Below are 7,239 nucleotides of genomic sequence, written 5' to 3'. Positions count from 1 at the left end.
GTAGCACTTAGAAGAAGAAAAAAAAAAGAGTTGTATGATTCATTCCTGCATTTTGTTAGTTTGTGGAAACTTTAAGCTCTTTTGCACTAATCTGTTTCCAGGTTCACAGATTTGTGTGGTTGGTATGAAATTTTTGCCTTCAGTTGCAATTAGGAGTGCATTTCAAAGCTGATCGCTATTGAATATATTCAAGACGGAGAACGGGGGAGCCTGGCTTTCTTAACACTTTTCTTAAGAGTTTCCTGAGATTTGTAATTAAGGAGAGCAAAGATGCCTTTTGATAATGATGTTGGAAATGTAACTAGTTCTCAGTAGATTAAAGCCAACCGTACTCGGTAGGGGCTTGAGGAGTATCTGAAACAAAATCTAAAAATGGACAAATGAAGCCGATAACCAGCCCCCACCTACCTGCATCTAAGCAACTGCTTAGCTGACACTGAAAATCATCAGTGCTTTTAAACTGATTATTTTATTTAAGAAAAAGAAGTTTGCCGCTCTCTTCTCTCAATAGGAACAAAAATCTATTTGACTTTTGGATAATGTTGCCAATTATTCATTAAAAAAATTAGTGTGACTAGATCATCGAATAATTTGTTATGAATAATTTACGTAATGACGAAGCACTTGAAGTGCCTCTTGTTTTTACGTGAATCAGCAGGAAGTGCTCGTCATGTGTAGCTCTGGGTAACATAAATGCCTTGGTGTTACTTGAGGACTGATACAAAAGAAAATATCTATAGACTGGACAAGGTTATGGCAGCGTGAAGGGAGAACAAATCTGAACCTTTTGCAAATGAGGGTCATTTGAAAGGAATCTGAATTTCCAACCTCACCTGTGGTCGTTCTTTGGTTGAATATTTGAATGTCATGTGCATGGTGTTTTTGTTTGTCAAGCTTTTGCTGGTGAAGTTTGTTTTCAAATTCAAAAATCAATATATGATTTTTTTTCTCCCCCCCAGATGCTTAAAGACTTGTTGATATGCTTCCTTAGCCCACCCTAGCTCAAAAAAGATTTAATTTTAAACCTACACTTTATCATTTTCTGTTTCTTGAACATGATGGAGTAGCTGACAAATAAAGGGGCAAATCCTGACATCTGAAAATCTTGAATGTTTATCCAAATGGCTTATACAATTAATGAGCAAATGTATTAAATTAACCATATGTTTCAGTGATAGACTGGTGTTGGGTATCTTTTGTGTTCACACATATTGTATATTGTGACAGAGTTACAGATTGACTCAGCGGTGCTTTGTGCAAGGTCTCAGCAAGCAGCTTATGGAACCACTTAAATAGTAGTGAACTGAACGAGGCACAAAAGGCTGCGTGAGTCATTTTGCCCTGGACTCGTATCAAACGCGCATCAATCTGTCCATTAAAATTTATATGCACAACGTGTTTCCTGCGCTGTGCAATAGGAGTACAGCACTGTGCAGCTCAGTCACTGACAAACAGCTGAACTTTTCAGTGTAGTAATAATAGCAGGCTTTACGATGAAGATTAATGGACATGTGTTGTGTTAATGATGATTGTTAATCTTCACCTCACCACCCCATCCGCGGCACATACGCACGCGTTCTGGCTTTGCATTGATCCCCACTGTGTTTAATCACGGGGTATCATTCTGCAGAGATTAGGACACTCGCGCGCACTAATCGTGGGGTGTCAGATGGTCTACGTGGGGTCTCCTTCTCCATCTCTGTCACTCGCTGATCCTCGGATGTCAGTCAGTGTTGATCTGTGAATGATTTTAGAAGAGATTAGATGGGAACTAGCAAAACACTTTGAAGATAATGACGGTTATAAGAAGCTGTGTGGGGCGAAGGATCGGCTCCTTTCTGACAAATCTTTCAAGTTTAGTGTAGTGCTTTCAACGTGAGTATTAAAAGTGAGGTTGAATCTTAGTGCTTTATGTCCTTTATGTTCCTTTGCACTTCCTCTGCTCTTGGTATCACATCCATTTCTTGCTCTGTAACTTTTGATTATGCCCCTCAACAAGTTAATCCACTCCCTCCTCCAATTATACTGTCTGACTTTATTTACCGCTCAGCAAGTTTTTGTCCTGTAACCTGAAGGTCAGAAAAATTAGCACTGTTTTTCCTCTCATTTTGCTGCTGTACACCCTTCTTTAACTGCTTAATTGCAGTAGTTGATAATTTATGATGCTTCCTTTTATAGGTGCCCCTACAGGGCTCAGCAGAAAGGTTAGACATGCCTCAGAGAGTGAGCTCCTCAGCGTGCTATCCCAGGAAACTGTGGTGTGATGATGGATTTTAAAGCTGAACTGTGCGTATATTTCTTTGTGTGTATTATTTCAACAATAATGGAAAAGAGAAATAGACCATCAGCAGTCCTTTATAGTCCTTTATAGATTTAACGCTGTGACTATTTCGTGGTTTAAAACTCTTTTTTGGACTTGCCTACTCCTAACACAGTCGATTAATTTGATCTAAATAAACAGATCTGACCAATCAGACCACAGCATTTGTTAACAGGGGCACAAATAGCTCAATACGTGCGCCGGTACTGAATACAAAAGTAGTAAAATGAAACTGTATATACCTCAGACACACAGCTAAATGCTGTTCTGGGTCAGTCGTGTCTCTGAAAGGATTTCCCTGCCTCCTCAGATGTGGTCCCAACTCTACCAGCAGGAGCTCAACTTGCCCTGCTGACAATCCTGACATATGTACGAAAGCGGCCGAGATACAGCTTCAACTCCTGGATCAGATCAAGAAAGTCTCCCTGCTGCTGCTGCAGTCTCGTGAAACTTTTCGATAAACCCAGAATCTTTTGTTTCTTCCTTTTCTTGTTTAGAAACATCAGCTCATGATTGCCTGATGTCGACTACATTTTTTTGTGGCAGTGCATTTTTTTAAAAGACAACCTCTTTGCAAAATGGCAACGCTTTCAGCGTGTCTGTATGCGTCACACGATGTGTTTCCATCCAAAAACATCAGGATTTCATGTTTTATCGCAGCGCGCTCAGTGTTTAATGGCCTCTACAACCTTCTGCTGTACAAATAGATGTCTGGTGATTTTTTCCAAGTTCATCCTTTGAGCGTACATATCTTTCATCTTGCATTATCTGCATGCCTTTGTATTATTATTTTTATAGAAATATTATTGGTGAATCTTTCATCTAATAGCAATTATTCAATGAACTGCTGAACACAGGCTTGACTGTGGCCAACGCTTTTTTTTTCTCCAACTCTTTGCTATATAATTTATACACCAGGACTCCTTTTAATGCTGATTCCTGTGAAACTGCCGTCCTCCACAAAAGGATGGGGTCACTTGAGAACAGGCTGTACTGAATTGCTAAAACAAAATATATAAACATGTTTTAATATCTTTTTTTGGAAGTTTTGTCAATAACATTTTGCTTAGATTTGTGCGACTAAAATTGAATCCCATGAATCTTCTTTCAAATCTTACACCTGCATGGTCTCTAGTGCTGACTCCTGCAGAACCAGCTTGTTTTCCTCTGCTGTTCAGTGGAGGTGATCAGTCAAGGTCATAGTGTGAGCTCCCATACTTCTCCTGCATGGCTAAACACCCAAGCCCTCTGTGTTTGGCTCATATTTGTCCCCAGCCTCTTGAAAATCCAATTATTCTTATCCTTGATAAATGGATGGAGGATTCGGGGCCTGGGGATCCACCCCACATTCAAATTTAGTAACTTAATAACTCCACATCCATGCATAACACTACTCTCATTCCAAAGAACAGCACCACCGAAACATAAATATTGTTCAATTTCGCTGTGCCTTATTGCAACATTTTAATGAATATGCGCTAATCAGATATTTTTCATTGTATAGGAAGCTGTCAAAAGTCGCTCTCTGGATGTTTTTCCATTGCCCTTGCTTCCCTTTTCATATTAAAAAGTTGTTGTGTTCCAGTGAAACCAAATGGCCAGTTTTTATAAACCTCCCATGTTTGTTTTAGCTTTCCTGCATTTCCTGTGTTACTGGAAGATTATTGGGGGAAATGTGAATAATAATGAAGTGAGGATTTCTCCTTTGTGAACGGGCAAAACTGAGGCCAGCTGCTAAAATGTCAGCATAAGAAACGGGGAGACAGACAGCAGACAGGCGTACAGTATTGCACACAGGTGGTGATATACACAGAGGCCCCTATAGGCAATCCACTTCTGTGTACGCTCAGAAGCTGCTGGTAATACTGCTAGGACAGGTTGGAGGAGGAATTGCAAATAAAAGAGAGGTGAGTTACTGCCCTAAAATTTTCTCTGTGTGTTTGACGGAGACAGAGAGAGATGGAGCTCCGTGTCGAGTGAAAATGTCAGCCATCCTTGTGTAGCTTGTTGTTGAACCACAATTCAACATCTTGGCAAGACAGAGAGAGAGAGAGAAAGGAGAAGTGTTCCTCTCTTAAGCTTTTCAGTTTTCCACTTTTCCTCTTCTTCTTGGGTCAAGGCTTTTATGACTCTTTAAGCTTTAATACTTCAGATGGCTGCAGAGAGAGAAGAAAAAGCAAACGTGACTTCATTCCATACTGCAGAATGGCTAAAGGTAAACAGAAGTTTGTTGCGATGACAAACCTAATTTTTTCCAAACCTGGGGAAATATGCAGTTGCATATTTGAATATTAATGTCAGTATAAAAATGTTGCTCTGTCAAAGCCGTACTCTGATCAACATCTTCTGCTGCCTCAAAATGAATTGTAATGCACTTTTAATGTATCATCTACTGTTAACTGCATGTGATTCACATTGTTGGACAATTTGATGGACCAAGAGCTAAACAAGGGAACACCTGGCCCTGTTATACCACGCAAGTTCAGTTACCCGGATGAGTCAAAATCCTGCTTCATAATACAGTGAATCCAGAAATCTTTCAGTTACCTGGAATTGCTTATCCAGACAAATGTTTATCAACGCGCTAAGTTAACATGGTTTCCCCTGCGTGTTCACATGGAAGGGGAGGTGTTGGCAGCATTTGACCAATCAAAAAACAGCATTTCATGGGTCATGACTTTTCTTCCCCAGAAAATGATCCCTATGAGTGCCACCTACTCCAGAGACCTTATCAAATGGTGATTAAAAATCTATAAAGAAAATAAAAAATAAGTCGGAGCGGTAAAATAGAAATTTTAATTCCAGTTGATTATTTTATCACTGAATGCGCTTTCGATGCTGCTGTTTATTTCTGTGGCGATGAGCGCACGTTGGAGCTCTGAAACTTACAAATGGATACATTTGACATTTAATGTTACTGACACACCTTCAGTCAGTGATGTTTAAGTAAGCAGTACAGAAAACCCTGGATTAGCCCTAAAGTTACCTGATTAAGACAGTGTCCTGCTTCGTAGTACAAGTCCCTTGTAAACAAATACTGGAAACTAAATGAATAACCAGGCACAAACACAAAGACAGGAAGTCATACCAACACAAGGTGACTGCAAAACACAAAGGAGTTGCTCATACAAAATTACAACAGAAGGCAAAATAGAAGCAAAAACAGAACACGACAGATAACCCCGTGTGTAAAAGTCGTAGATGAGCAACGAGTGGAACAGCTCGACAGGCGTCGGGCTTCTACTAATGGCACATGACTCGGTAAAACATGTCCCTGTGATTTCAGCTAGTTCATTAATAAACGATCTCTAACATGACACATAGTCGCTGGAACATTATAATCTCCATGCCACTCAGACAAACATAAGAAATATATTTAGGACTACTCAAACTGCACAATCTGGGTAAAGGCAAGCTGTGGTTTTTTTTTTGTTTTTTTTTTCTCACACACTTGTGTGAATTATAACAAAACATCTCTTCATGATTCTTTTGAATCTAAAACCATTTTTCGCATTGATTCTGATTGATACCAAAGCTGGGAAAAATAGGAAAAGCCATGAACACGTTAGCCACTAAAAGCTTGCCAATTAAAATAATGCTCATTTTCTAAAATGATTATTGACCCTTGTATCAAGAGAAAATTTAATCTGTTTTAATTACCACTCGATTTTATGAGTTAAGTACTGATTTTAAACCTAGCTTTTCGAAAGCAAACACTTTTAACAGCTGCCTGTCAGTAAGAACAAACTAGTTACTGTTTTATTTCTTTTTTCTTTTTAGTCTTCAGATTAATTACTAATAGTTTAGGATTTTTGTTTCTTCATGGTGTAACTGTAGACCTCCGATGACTGATGTGTTCCATCTCTCTTTATATCACTATCAGTTTAATTAATGTGGCAGCCACAGACTGAATGAATGGAAAGGTCATAGCCAGGACTCAAACGCAAGATATTACATATCCATCTAATCTGTACTCGGCTCCCTGACTGGGAATTATGTTCATGTGATACACTTGTCCCAGTGTAACCCAGACTCTGTATAGACAGAATAAGTTAGAGGACCACTGCCTTGTTATTTAGTGTCTATTTAGCTCCTCAGGCAGTGCTTTTAAAAAATAAATGTTATTTTGATGGTGCAATTATATACGTGTTTGCATCAGACTGCTGAATTAAACGGTTGTGCAAGTCCAAAATGTGGTCCAGGTGCAGCCCAACACATGTGAGCTTGCATTTGCGAAAGCGGTGGGTTGCTAAATCTCAGTGCACTGATCCATAGAAACAAAACCACAGGACCCGCTTGTGCCACCTTCACACGGCTAAACTCAGTCGGTATCGCTCTCCCTGATGGGTTCTGCTGTACGGTACATCTGAAGTTAGTGTTGTAGAACGTAATCTTACAAACATAACTGGAAACAGGATTGTTTGCCACTCGGGACAGATTAAGACGCAAGGTTTGAGCCCAGGCGCCCCACCCCCACCTCCGGCAGGGTTGGTGAAACCAAATGCAACTTTTCCTTAGTAATGGTTTAAACACGGCTCTCACACAATTTGCTTATACTCAGTTTTATAATTCGCTGATAATGCCCTCTTTCCCTCCATCTCATTTCGATTGTACCGGCCAAATGACCTCTGTTAGGAATATTGATTTGAATGGGAATGCCTGTTCAAGCCTTTCTAAATTTGTGCGCTCGCCATCCGTGGAAGAAAAAAACATGCTGTTCTGTCGCTCGCTGGGAAAATGTCATTACACCAGCTGTCTCAGGCCCGATGCCCACCGCAGCCACTCGACTGGCTGCTGAAACGCACAGAAACGCACAGAAAATGACATAACGCTGCGTCGTGGGAGGATTCCTAATAAGATGTTATGCTGATATTCCCATCTATAGTAAGTGCAGCCATAATGACAAATAATATATAATA

The 7,239-nt window shown here is 39.9% G+C and overlaps 1 protein-coding gene and 1 long non-coding RNA gene across 4 annotated transcripts in view; both read left to right on the top strand.

Annotated features, from left to right (window-relative positions):
* lrp8 (low density lipoprotein receptor-related protein 8, apolipoprotein e receptor) overlaps window positions 1-7,239 on the top strand; it is a 172,162-nt gene that overhangs the window by 26,063 nt on the left and 138,860 nt on the right. The gene's annotated exons all lie outside the window — the stretch shown is intronic.
* Window positions 1-7,239, top strand: part of LOC146498845 (uncharacterized) — a 39,793-nt gene that overhangs the window by 24,685 nt on the left and 7,869 nt on the right. Inside the window, exon 2 of the long non-coding RNA XR_014870358.1 lies at window positions 18-7,239. This exon is cut by the window's right edge and continues 7,869 nt beyond it. This is a non-coding gene — a long non-coding RNA (uncharacterized LOC146498845). The remainder of the gene's footprint in view (window positions 1-17) is intronic.

Source organism: Neolamprologus multifasciatus, chromosome 17 (genome assembly GCF_963576455.1).
Source record: "Neolamprologus multifasciatus chromosome 17, fNeoMul1.2, whole genome shotgun sequence".
NCBI lineage: Eukaryota > Metazoa > Chordata > Actinopteri > Cichliformes > Cichlidae > Neolamprologus > Neolamprologus multifasciatus.
This window is presented reverse-complemented; position numbering and strand designations above follow the sequence as displayed.